This window comes from Polypterus senegalus, chromosome 14 (assembly GCF_016835505.1).
Source record: "Polypterus senegalus isolate Bchr_013 chromosome 14, ASM1683550v1, whole genome shotgun sequence".
NCBI lineage: Eukaryota > Metazoa > Chordata > Cladistia > Polypteriformes > Polypteridae > Polypterus > Polypterus senegalus.
The window spans coordinates 29,688,707-29,703,145 of NC_053167.1; the positions used below are offsets into that span (position 1 = coordinate 29,688,707).

The 14,439-nt window shown below is 41.9% G+C and overlaps 1 long non-coding RNA gene across 1 annotated transcript in view; it reads right to left on the reverse strand.

Moving 5' to 3' along the window:
- LOC120515077 overlaps window positions 1-14,439 on the reverse strand; it is a 32,476-nt gene that overhangs the window by 280 nt on the left and 17,757 nt on the right. The window lies entirely within an intron of this gene.

The window sequence follows — 14,439 nt, forward strand, 5'->3', positions numbered from 1 at the left end:
ATTATGCATTTACAGTAATCCCTCCTCGATTGCGGGGGTTGCGTTCCAGAATCCCCCGCGACAGATGAAAATCCGGGAAGTAGAAACCATATGTTTGTATGATTATTTTTAATATTTTAAGCCCTTATAAACTCTCCCACACTGTTAACATTATTAGAGCCCTCTAGACATGAAATAACACCCTTTAGTCAAACGTTTAAATTGTGCTCCATGACAAGACATAGATGACAGTTCTTTCTCACAATTAAAAGAAAGCAAACATATCTTATCTTCAAAGGAGTGCCGTCAGGAGCAGAGAATGTCAGAGAGAGAGAGCGCGACAGAAAAGCAAACAATCAAAAAATAAATATGTGCTTTTGGGCTTTTAAGTATGCTGAAGCACCGCGATAAAGCGGCATTTTTTAGAGGAGCGTCCGTATCCTCTACGCAAACAGCCTCTGTGCAAACAGCCCCTCTGCTCACACCCCCTCCATCAGGCACAGAGCATGTCAGAGAGAGTGAGAGAGAAAAGCAAACAATCAAGCACCGCGTGGGAAGCATATCGTATATCATTGAGGAGTTTTAGTTAACACGTAATACATGCTCTGATTGGGTAGCTTCTAAGCCATCCGCCAATAGCGTCCCTTGTATGAAATCAACTGGGCAAACAAACTGAGGAAGCATGTACCATAAATTAAAAGACCCATTGCCCGCAGAAATCCGCTAACCAGCAAAAAATCCGTAATATATATTTAGATATGCTTACATTTAAAATCCGCGATAGAGTAAAGCCGCAAAAGTCGAAGCGCGATAAGGCGAGGGATCACTGCATTCTTCTTATTTGTGTTGTATTTTCATTATTGACATAAATATTTAAACATTAAGTGATTAAATTTACATCACAAAATCAGTTTGATTTTTATTTTTGGTATATGAATGGTAGCAGCAATGAAACAAATGTATTAGTTGGAGAAAATTCACAACATAAGAGCAATTTATCATTTGAGTCAATAGCACAGCCTTTGAGAATTACTATGTCTTTCTGTTTTCACCATTATTTAATTTAAATATTATATCAGACTTGATACAATAAGGAGGACAATGACACAGAGTCTTCTAGCTGAGAAAGATATATGTCAGTGCAGGTTTCTGCTTGTATTCTGAGGTGGGGATTTTGATATGAGAGCAAGTAAATACAGTCATTGAGATTGTTTTCATTTTCGAGGGGCTTGGCAAACAGTCTCCCACAGCAACAATGGTGTGGCTGAAAAGACTTTGCGATAGGAGTTAGACAATGAACTTAAATAACCTTCAACACAAAGAAACTGAAAGGTACAAAAAAGATGAATTTTAATAATAACCAGTTAAAATGTCTTAGGTCGATAAATTTTCATTATCATTACACATACAGTACAATATGCAGTGAAAGGCTTGCTGGATCAACTCATGCCTTGAAATGAATATTAAGAGTCAATTATAAAGCATTACTTTATAAATTCCAAAACATTAATGACATAATTATAAATATATAATACATATGAATGAATAATAATAATAATAATAACCCTAATTGTTTGTTTGTTCTTTATGTACAGCTTTGTTTTTTAAAGTCACAAATTTAAAATATGGCACAGAAGTACTTCTCATCCTAAACCAAGTGTTAGTCCTTGATCCCCCAGGAGGTGGCAGGGTAATTCTGGGGCAGAGTGAGTGCTAAGAGACAAACTGTATGAAGAAACTGAACCACACAGGCTATGATGTGGTGAAGTAGCACACTTGCATTGATCTGATTCCTGTCTGTTATGCTTAATGTTTCCTTGATTCAAACAGTTCCATCTGTATTATTATCAAGGTCAGAAGCTGGATGGTGGCACACTTTCTTTTTTCTTTTTTTATTTTATTGATTTTATTGTAATCATTCCATACAGATAGATCCATTTTTACAAAAAATGGGATTGAAAACAAATCAAACCCCACCCCTGAGAAAGACAGCATGAACAATGGAGTAAAGCTTAAAGCTTGTAAAAATACATAAATTGATGAGTTTAATAGGTGGATAAAGATACATGGAGAAGAAAAAGAAATGGGAAGAGAATATATTTCCTCAATGCTTTAAGAGCTTATTCTAAAATATTATTGATTAGATTCTGCCAGGTTTTGAAAAAGTTTTGCACAGATCCTCTAAGTGAGAATTAGATTTTTTCCAATTTCAAATGATATAAAACACCAGTTACCCACTGACTTAAAAGTGGAGAGTTAGGATTCTTCCAGTTTAGCAAAATAAGTCTGTGTGCCAATAGTATAGTGAAGGCAATCACAGTTTGTTTGTCCTTCTTCGCTTTAAGCCCATCTGGAAGAACACGAAATACAGCTGTAAATGGGTTAGGAGGGATTGTGACACCAAGGCTGTCTGAAAGGCACTTAAAAATTTTTGCCCAGAATGATGTTCATTTGGTGCAGGCCCAAAACATGTGACCCAGTGAGGCCGGGACCTGATTGCAGCGTTCGCAGGTTGGATCTTGCCCTGGAAACAATTTGGACAGTTTTAAGCGAGACAGGCGTGCTCGATATATAATTTTGAGTTGAATAATTGTATGCTTTGCACATATGGAGCTCTAATGAATTGTCTGCATTGCTAAATTCCACTCCTTTTCTGATATTTTGAGTGAGAGATCTTTTTCCCATTGTCCTCTTGGATCTTTGAAAGGGAGGGACTGTAAAATTATTGTATATATTGCAGAAATGCTGTCTGAGTCTTCAAAACTGAGCAATATTTTTTCCAGCATAGAGGAAGGTGAGAGATGAGGGAAATTGGGCAGGTTCTGTTTAACAAAGTTTCTAATTTGAAGTTAGTGAAAGAAATGTGTTGCTGGAAAGTTAAATTTGGAATGTAATTGTTCATAGGATGCAAATATGTTGTCTATATAAAGATCTCCAAGCAATTTAATCCCAAATGTTTTCCAGATATTAAAAGCTGCTTATGTTTGCAAGGGTTGAAAAAGGTGGTTCTCATGCAGAGGTGCAGAGAAATTCTTTCTACATTGGTTCCATATTCTGAGTGAGTGAAGCACAATTGGGTTGTTAGTATATTGGCAATAACTTGCATTTATAAGGGCACAAAGCAGGGAATATAAAGAAGTACTGCAGGATTTTATTTCTGTTACTGACCAAGCCTATGCATGTTCATCTGTTTGTGTCCATATTTTTATAGCTTGTATGTTTGCTGCCCAGTAATAAAACTGAAAGTTAGGTAAAGCCATGCCACCTTCTGCCTTAGGTCTTTGTAGGGTCACTCTTTGGATACGTGGATGTTTTGAATTTCAAATAAATTAGGTTATGGTTGAATCTAATTGCTTAAAAAATGATTTCTTGATGTATATTGGAATGTTTTGAAATAAAAAGAGAAGATTAGGAAGGATATTCATTTTAACAATGTTAATTCTTCCAGCTAGAGTGAGATGACGGGTTGACTATCTATTCAAATCTTGCTTATTTTTTCAATATAGACAGTGAAATTGTGTTGATAAAGAGCTTTATGTTTACTTGTGATATTTACTCCTAGGTATTTAAACTGATCTGCAATGATAAAAGGGAAGGTGTCCAATCTGATATTGTATGCTTGAAAATTCACTATCATCTGCATATAGAGACATTTTCTGTTCAAGTCCTTCTCTGATAATTCCCTTTATCTGATAAGCATTTCGACAGTGGTTCAGTGGTGATTGCAAATTTCTCTAATGTAGTGAAAAGGTAGTTCCATTCAATCATGTCGAATGTTTTTTCTGCATCCAATGATAATGATATCTCTGGGGTGTTTGACTTTGCTGGTGAATATATTACATTAAACAGGCGTCGAAGATTGGAAGGGAAGTGTCAGACATTAATAAATCCAATTTGATCTTCTAATATTACTGAAGGCAGCACTTTCTCCATCCTTCTGGCTAGGATTTTGGGGAGTATCTTAACATCATTATTCAGAAGTGAAATTGGTCTGTATGATGCACATTGTAATAAGTCTTTATTTTGTTTAGGAAAGACGGTGATTAATGCTTGGCAAAAAGTTTGAGGTAGTATTTGATTGTCTCTAGCTTCTGTGAATGTTGCTAATAAGAGGGGAGCTAGCTGAGTGGAGAATTTCTTATAAAATTCTACAGGGTAGCCACCAGGGCTTGCTGCTTTCCCGCTTTGAAGTGACTTTATAGCATCTAGTAATTCTGAAAGTGCCAAAGGTTTATCCAGTTCCTATGCATTAAAAGTACCTATTTGTGGTGTCTGTAATGTATCTAGAAATGCATTAGATTGTGTGTTGTCTTCTTTAAAATCAGTAGAATATAAGGATTTATAGTAGTCTCTGAATGTGTGCATTATATTTTTATGGTCAATGATTTTATCTCTCTTCATGTTGGTGATTGCTGGGATTGCATTGCGAACTTCTTGCTTGTAGATTTGTTGAGCTAAGAGCTTATTAGCTTTTTCTCCATGTTCATAGTAATGATGTCTTGATTTAAAAATGAGTTGTTCAGTTTCGTTGGTTGTTAAGAGGTTGAGCTCTGAATGCAGAATGTTCTTCGTCTATTCTAGTAATTTCACTGGTTAGCTCTGATACTTTATTGGTTTCTAATTTATTTCTGTGGGAAAGATATGAAATAATCTGTCCTCTTAAGAAGGCCTTTAGAGTTTCCCAGAGTATTCCTGCTGAGACCTATGAGGATGAATTTGTCTCTAGGAAGAAAATGATTTGTTTGAATATAAATTCTGTACAGTTCTCGTCTGCTAATAGAAGTGGGTTAAGACACCATCTGCGAGATGAGTGTGTGGGGCATAATAATTTTAGCTCCAAGATCAGAGGGGCATGGTCGGAAATAACAATAGCATTGTACTTGTAAGATTTAACTGTAGGCAAGAAATTATTATCTATAAAGAAATAATCAATTCTTGAGTAGCAATGATGCACTGGTGAATAGAAGGAATATGTTCTTGAGTTTGGGTTAAGAAATCTCCAGGGGTCTGATAGGTTGAGGTCAGTTAAAAACTGTGCAATTGTCTTTGCAGTGTTAGATGTCATCCCCCCTGTGACAGGAGACCTATCTAAGAGGGCATTTAAAACATAATTAAAGTCTCCAGCCATTATAATTTTATGAGTGTTCACATTGGGAATGGATGCAAATACATTTTGCATGAATTCCTTATCATCGACATTGGATGCATAAACATTTATCAAAATCACTTTACAGTTAAATAAATTACCCATGACAATCACATATCTCCCTTCACGATCAGATAGTACATCTGATACCACAAATGAGACTGTTCTATGTATGAGAATTCCCACACCTCTAGTTTTCTTTGTAAAGCTGGAATGGAACATTTGGCCAGTCCAGTCTTTTTGCAGCCAGAACTGATCCATCCATCCATCCATCCATCCATCCATCCTCTTCCGCTTATCAGAGGTCGGGTCGCGGGGGCAGCAGCTTAAGCAGAGAGGCCCAGACTTCCCTCTCCCCGGCCACTTCTTCCAGCTCTTCCGGGAGAATCCCAAAGGCGTTCCCAGGCCAGCCGGGAGACATAGTCCCTCCAGCGTGTCCTGGGTCTTCCCCGGGGTCTCCTCCCGGTTGGACGTGCCCGGAACACCTCACCAGGGAGGCGTCCAGGAGGCATCCTGATCAGATGCCCGAGCCACCTCATCTGACTCCTCTCGATGCGGAGGAGCAGCGGCTCTACTCTGAGCCCCTCCCGGATGACTGAGCTTCTCACCCTATCTTTAAGGGAAAGCCCAGACACCCTGCGGAGGAAACTCATTTCAGCCGCTTGTATTCGCGATCTCGTTCTTTTGGTCACTACCCATAGCTCATGACCATAGGTGAGGGTAGGAGCGTAGATCGACTGGTAAATTGAGAGCTTTGCCTTACGGCTCAGCTCCTTTTTCACCACGACAGACCGATGCAGAGCCCGCATCACTGCGGATGCCGCACCGATCCACCTGTCGATCTCACGCTCCATTCTTCCCTCACTCGTGAACAAGACCTCGAGATACTTGAACTCCTCCACTTGGGGCAGGATCTCTCCCCCAACCCTGAGGCTGAGGACCATGCTCTCGGATTTGGAGGTGCTGATTCTCATCCCAGCCGCTTCACACTCAGCTGCGAACCGATCCAGAGAGCTGAAGATCACGGCCTGATGAAGCAAACAGGACAACATCATCTGCAAAAGCAGTGACCCAATCCTGAGTCCACCAAACGGACCCCTTCAACACCCTGGCTGCGCCTAGAAATTCTGTCCATAAAAGTTATGAACAGAATCGGTGACAAAGGGCAGCCCTGGCGGAGTCCAACTCTCACTGGAAGCGGGCTCGACTTACTGCGGCAATGCGGACCAAGCTCTGACACCGGTTGTACAGAGACCGAACAGCTCTTATCAGGGGGTCCGGTACCCCATACTCCCGGAGCACCCCCCACAGGATTCCCCGAGGGACACGGTCGAATGCCTTTTCCAAGTCCACAAAACACATGTAGACCGGTTGGGCAAACTCCCATGCACCCTCCAGGACTCTGCTAAGGGTGAAGAGCTGGTCCACTGTTCGCGACCAGGATGAAAACCACACTGTTCCTCCTGAATCCGAGGTTCGACTATCCGACGGACCCTCCTCTCCAGAACCCCCGAATAGACTTTTCCAGGGAGGCTGAGGAGTGTGATCCCTCTATAGTTGGAACACACCCTCCGGTACCCCTTTTTAAAGAGGGGTACCACCACCTTGGTCTGCCAATCCAGAGGCACTGTCCCGATGTCCATGCGATGTTGCAGAGCGTGTCAAACAAGACAGTCCTACAACATCCAGAGCCTTAAGGAACTCCGGGCGTATCTCATCCAGTTTTTTGACCACCTCGGTGACTTCAGTTCCAGAGATGGGAGAGCCCACCTCAGAGTCCCCAGGCTCTGCTTCCTCATGGAAGGCATGTTAGTGGGATTGAGGAGGTCTTGAAGTACTCCTCCCACCGACCCTAGCGTCAGTGAGGTCAGCAGCGCACCATCCCCACCATATGCGGTGTTGACACTGCACTGCTTCCCCCTCCTGAGACGCCGGGCGGTGGACCAGAATCTCCTCGAAGCCGTCCGAAAGTCATTCTCCATGGCCTCTCCAAACTCCTCCCATGCCCGAGTTTTTGCCTCAGCAACAACCGAAGCAGCGTTCCGCTTGGCCTGCCGGTACCTATCAGCTGCCTCCAGAGACCCACAGGACAAAATGGTCCTATAGGACTCCTTCTTCAGCTTGATGGCATCCCTCACCGCCGGTGTCCACCAACGGGTTTGGGGATTGCCGCCACGACAGGCACCGACCATCTTGCGGCCACAGCTCCGGTCAGCCGCCTCAACAATAGAGGCACGGAACATGGCCCATTGGACTCAATGTCCCCACCTCCCTCGGGACGTGGTTGAAGTTCTGCCGGAGGTGGGAGTTGAAGCTACTTCTGACAGGGGACTCTGCCAGCCGTTCCCAGCAGACCCTCACAACACGTTTGGGCCTACCAGGTCTGACCGGCATCTTCCCCCACCATCTAAGCCAACTCACCACCAGGTGGTGATCAGTTGACAGCTCTGCCCCTCTCTTCTCGCGAGTGTCCAAGACATATGGCCGCAAGTCCGACGACACGACCACAAAGTCGATCATCGACCTGATCCTTGCTTAGTAAGTGGGTCTCCTGTAAAAATACTATTTTAGCGTTTAAACCTGTTAGGTGAGAGAATCCTTTCTTTCTCTTTAATTCGTGAGACAACTTTAACCTTAATTTCCAGTTTTCCCAAGAGTTATCGACATGCAGCCTATTGTTACGTTGGTATGTTTTAATTATAAGGATTAAAAGGATAGATTAGATATAGATTGCTCTCTTTCTCTCCCCCCTTATACCCCACACCCCCATTTTGCCTCCCCACCATGAGTCTAGACCCCACTTCACAAAGTCCCAGTCCTCTGACATACTTAGAGACAAAGCACGTCCAAAACAAGCCCCCGAGCAGTGGCATTTGAGGATTAAAAAGTAGAAATATCTATTGCCGATAAAGTCTAAAATATAATCTTCAGCAGTCTTGAAATATTAAGACAGTAAACCCAGGGAGCGGTGTTAAAAAGTGGCCCTGGATAAGCAGAGCAAACCCTAATGCAATAATAACAATAACAATATAACGGGTATGATTTTAAACAGTCTCCTTTAGGATAGTTAAAAAAAATGGATGGAATGACCGGGGAGAGGACATCTGCAAGGCACTACCTCCCCTGGGACATTAGCAGGCAGCTCTCCTGGGTGGCTATGGCACCATGGATTCCCACAGGGCACCCTGGGATTTGGAGTTTGGCGCAGCCCTCTTAGGTTCCATGGGGGCCGCCAGGACAAGCTGCAGAACCTGGGAGTGATTCAAGGTCTGATTAATGAGCCACCCAGAACACTTCTGGGACCAGCTTAAAAGGAGACACCTTACTTCACTCAGGGAGCCAGAGTCGGACTTAAGAACACAAAGCTTGCTGCAGGAAGAGTGGAGGTGAGAGAAAGGGAGAGACAGAAAGAAGAGTGTGTTTTGTGCTGGGTGCTTTGGACTTTGTTGCTGTGAGGAGCAAAGAAAAGTACTTCCCTACAGAAATAAAAACGTGTGCTATGTAACACTTGTGTCTCTGCCTGTCTTTGTCAGCTTAGGGTGGCTGTATGTACCCTGGTGGTTCAGATTATTTCAATTTGGGGTCACAATGTAGATAGATAGATCTATCTATTTATTTAAGTAAAGGAACTTCATTCTCTAAAAACAGCATGCTCAGGTTCAATGGGATTCATTTTGGAGGGATGTATTATATTACTTCTAATATAATTTATTTTGTGTTTTAAAAATGTGTCAAACGCCTCATATGTTCCACTAGAAGTGTTCAATAGGCATTTCTTTGGCTGAATTGGGTTTAGAAGATGACCAATAGTAGAAAATAAAGCTCTTTGGTTTCCTGCATAATCATTTATAAGTTCAGAAAAACAGGACTGTCCCTCAAAACGGACTAATTCATTGTACTCTGATATAAAATAATGTATTGTTAATTCAGTTTTTCTCCATTTACATTGAGCCTTACAACATTTTCTCTTAAGATCCAACACATTATAAGTTTTTCAAGGTATTTTAGTGCTGATAGATAGATAGATAGATAGATAGATAGATAGATAGATAGATTAATATTTATTTATTGTATTGACATAGATAGATAATATTTATTTATTGTTTTGCAGTTAGTATAATGGAGCCCCGTAGTGTTTCTAGACACAATTCTGCTAAATAATTCATTGGTTGAAAGTACTTACTGCTAGTGTGTCATAAAGACGATGTACAGCATTGATCATAACCACAATTAGTTTTATCTTTATTCTCATCTCAACTACTATCTCCAGCAGGTCGACATGTTGTCCCATAATTGAACCTGTCTAATGATTCAGTCTGTTGATCCAGTGGGCTACTCTTAAAATGATGTTACACCACAGCATAGACAACTGCACTGGCCATCAGATGCAGATCACTGTGAGAGGTCCTACAGATGCCGAGGAATGGTGGTGGGACAAGACAGCAGGGCTCCTGTGCTCTCTAAGGGCACCCAAGGATGATAGTGGGGACGAGAGGGTTGACCGTGCTTGTCATAGTGCATCTCTGCCAGCTGTGTAGATCTCGTGGGAGAGCAGCAAAGGGAAGGTCTAGGAATGACATTCTGAGGCTTATGATCTTTAATGAACTGATCCTGTAATTTTATTCTTGAATTTATCTGGTTATGGAATTAGTTATTGATGGGTTTTAGCTTCCATATTGACACTGTTCTATCAAACCAGTGTGTTTCTTTGTGCTGGTCCCAAGCCCGGATAAATGGGGAGGGTTACGTCAGGAAGGGCATCCGGTGTAAAATTTTGCCAAATCAATATGAGGACAACAATACAAATTTCCATACCGGATCGGTCGAGCCCCGGGTTAACAACGACCGCCACCAGTACTGTTAGCCAACCAGGGTGCTGGCGGAAATTGGGCTACTGTTGGCCGAAGAAGAAGAAGGAAAATAAGAGGGGGGAGACGTGTCCGGAGGCAGGAGGAGAGGAGGAAAGTAAAGAGAGTGGAACTGAGGGTAGGAACTTTGAATGTTGGCAGTATGACTGGTAAGGGGAGAGAGTTAGCAGATATGATGGAGAGAAGGAAGGTTGATATATTGTGCATGCAAGAGACTAAATGGAAGGGAGTAAGACCAGGTGGATCTGAGGTGGATTCAAATTGTTCTATCATGGTGTGGATGGGAGGAGAAATGGAGTAGGGGTTATTCTGAAGGAACAGTATGTCAAGAGTGTTTTGGAGGTGAAAAGAGTGTCAGACAGAGTAATGATTATTTAGATGGAAACTGGAGGTGTGATGATGAATGTTGTTCGTGCATATGCAAGTTGGGTGTGCAATGGGTGAGAAAGAAGATTTTTGGAGTGAGTTGGATGAAGTGATGAACAGTGTACCCAAGGGACAGAAAGTGGTGATTGGAGCGGATTTCAATGGGCATGTTGGTGAAAGGAACAGTGGAGACGAGGAGGTGATGGGTAGGTATGGTGTCAAGGAGAGGAATGAAGAAGGTCAGAGGATAGTGGATTTTGCCAAAAGGATGGACATGGCTGTGGTGAATATGTATTTTAAGAAGAGGGAGGAACATAGGGTTACGTACAAGAGTGGAGGAAGATGCACACAGGTAGATTACATCCTATGCAGAAGAGTTGATCTGAAGGAGATTGAAGACTGCAAAGTGGTGGCAGGGAAAGTGTAGTTAAGCAGCATAGGATGGTGGTCTGTAGGATGACGTTGGAGATCAAGAAGAGGAAGAGAGTGAGGGCAGAGCCAAGGATCAAATGGTGGAAGTTGAAAAGGAAGACTGCAAGGTTGAGTTTAGGGAGGAGGTGAGACAGGCACTGGGTGGCAGTGAAGAGTTACCAGACAGCTGGGAAACTACAGCAGATGTAGTAAGGGTGACAGCAAGAAGGGTGCTTGGCGTGACATCTGGAAAGAGGAAGGAGGAAAAGGAAACCTGGTGGTGGAATGAGGAAATACAGGAGAGTATACAGAGGAAGAGGATGGCAAAGAAGAAGTGGGATAGTCAGAGAGATGCAGAAAGTAGACAAGAGTACAAGGAGATAAGGCTCAAGGTGAGAGAGAGGTGGCGAAGGCTAAAGAAAAGGCGTATGATGAGTTGTATGAGAGGTTGGACACTATGGAGGGTGAAAAGGACCTGTACCAATGGCTAGACAGAGGGACCGAGCTGGGAAAGATGTGCAGCAGGTTAGGTGATAAAGGATAAAGATGGAAACGTACTCACAAGCGAGAGAGTGTGTTGAGCAGATGGAAAGAGTACTTTGAGATGCTGATGAATGAAGAGAACAGAGAGAGAAGAGGTTGGATGATGTGGAGATAGTGAATCAGGAAGTGCAACGGATTAGCAAGGAGGAAGTAAGGACAGCTATGAAGAGGATGAAAAATGGAAAGGCCGTTGGTCCAGATGACATACCTATGGAAGCATGGAGGTGTTTAGGAGAGATGGCAGTGGAGTTTTTAACCAGATTGTTTAATGGAATCTTGGAAAGTGAGAGGATGCCTGAGGAGTGGAGAAGAAGTGTACTGGTGCTGATATTTAAGAATAAGGGGGATGTGCAGGACTGCAGTAACTACAGGGGAATAAAATTGATGAGCCACAGCATGAAGTTATGGGAAAGAGTAGTGGAAGCTAGGTTAAGAAGTGAGGTGATGATTAGTGAGCAGCCGTATGGTTTCATGCCAAGAAAGAGATGCAATGTTTGCTCTGAGGATGTTGATGGAGAAGTTTAGAGAAGGCCAGAAGGAGTTGCATTGCGTCTTTGTGGACCTGGAGAAAGCATATGACAGGGTGCCTCGAGAGGAGCTGTGGTATTGTATGAGGAAGTCGGGAGTGGGCAGAAGTGCGTAAGAGTTGTACAGGATATGTACGAGGGAAGTGTGACAGTGGTGAGGTCTGCGGTAGGAGTGACAGATGCATTCAAGTTGGAGGTGGGATTACATCAGGGATTGGCTCTGAGCCCTTTATTATTTGCAATGGTGATGGACAGGTTGACAGACGAGATTAGACAGGAGTCCCGTGGACTATGATGTTTGCTGATGACATTGTGATCTGTAGCGATAGTAGGGAGCAGGTTGAGGAGACCCTGGAGAGGTGGAGATATGCTCTAGAGAGGAGAGGAATGAAGGTCAGTAGGAACAAGACAGAATACATGTGTGTAAATGAGAGGGAGGTCAGTGGAATGGTGAGGATGCAGGGAGTAGAGTTGGCGAAGGTGGGTGAGTTTAAATACTTGGGATCAACAGTACAGAGTGATGGGGATTGTGGAAGGGAGGTGAAAAAGAGAGTGCAGGCAGGGTGAGAATGGGTGGAGAAGAGTGTCAGGAATAATTTGTGACAGACGGGTATCAAGCAAGAGTGAAAGGGAAGGTCTACAGGACGGCAGTGAGACCAGCTATGTTATATGGGTTGGAGACGGTGGCACTGACCAGAAAGCAGGAGACAGAGCTGGAGGTGGCAGAGTTAAAGATGCTAAGATTTGCATTGGGTGTGACGAGGATGAACAGGATTAGAAATGAGTACATTAGATTGTCGGCTCAAGTTGGACGTTGGGAGACAAAGTCAGAGAGGCGAGATTGCATTGGTTTGGACATATGCAAAGGAGAGATGCTGGGTATATTGGGTGAAGGATGCTAAGGATAGAGCTGCCAGGGAAGAGGAAAAGAGGAAGGCCTAAGCGAAGGTTTATGGATGTGGTGAGAGAGGACATGCAGGTGATGGGTGTAACAGAAAAAGATGCAGAGGACAGAAAGATATGGAAGAAGATGATCCACTGTGGTGACCCCTAACGGGAGCAGCCGAAAGAAGAAGAAGAAGACTGACACAGTTCTATCAAGAATTATTTATTTATTCAACTGCTATACACACAGGTAGACTTGTTTGAGTCCTCACTGCACTAGTCTGTACATGGCTATCAATGTCCAGGTTTAAGGAGAGTATGGCAGATGCCGGCAATCATGGTATCACAACCATATAACTCTCTAGAATCTCATAATGAAATAGGATCACCAATTGTACTTGGTCTAAGCACTCTTATTTTTTCCCACTTTAAATTTAAAGTGAAATTTGGAAATATTATTCAGGCAATACCAGGAAACCGAGCTACAACTCGAAAATAGTGAGTGAATTGAAATACTACAGTGTGGGATATCAAAAGAGAAATAGCACCACACAGGTTGTGATGGTGGCAAGACGATTAACATGCTTACCTTTCAACTAAAAAACTACAGTTATATTACTGCCAATTATAGTTATCTTTATCTTTAAACAAGCATTTCCTTCACTATTTTTGACATGGTCCCAAATCAACCAGTGATGGAGCCAAATTATCACTAGATAATTTGAGGTTCTGTGCATCAGACTGACAAATAAAGAACATTGTACACAAAGAAGCTATCCGATACAGACAATAGTTTTGAACCAAATGCAAAAAAAGCATGTCTTAAATGATCAATTGTTGTGGGACTAATCACTCTTCACTTGTGGTCTTCAGTTGATCTCAGGGCAGTTTATTGTCTTAGAAGAAAATCCTATGTTTGCATTAACTATATAAAATGGTCTAATGTAATTAATGTACTGATAGGAAATAATCAAATTAAAAGTAAAATGCAGTCATGCAAAATCCTAGGTTTCTCCTACAATATAACAAACATCATCTAGTATTTAAATATATTCATTATTTATTTATATTTTCATTTTATTAGAGTCAAATTTGTTTATTCTTGTTATCAATTCAATCCCCATGAAAGTTTACTAGATGATTTTAATAAAATGCAAACATTTGTACAAAAATACACATTCAAAAAAATATTACATTAAGGACAGCAGTAAAAAGACTGCAAAAAATCTGACTTCTTAGTTCTACCCTGTACCACACCAATGTGCTCTGCTTTTTGTTTTGCACAAGTGTTTTATTTTTTTTTTTAAGTTCCGTTACCACAAAACCTTCCATGGAATGAACTTCATTTAAAAAGAGGAAAAAAACAACAACTCTTGTTTCTCACCATGAAATCAAATGAAATAAATGACACTGAAACTGGACTTTTCCTGATTTTGGCCATATTGTGTTATGGCCATTAATAATAAATCTTAATTTGAACTAAATTTTTCAAGCAAAGGTCAAACCAGCAGAGTATTATAAACAGCTGAAAAACACGAAACAAAGAAAAGGAAATGATAACTTTTAGCCACATCACAGCTAAAACGTCAACTTCACATTTTGGGTGAAAGTACAAGAATGTTTGTCAAGTCGAGTAAAAGAGGAAACCCGACCTTCACCATAGTATTGCTGTTTTTACAAATTCTGATATCTCCTTTCGATACTTCTTTACGCC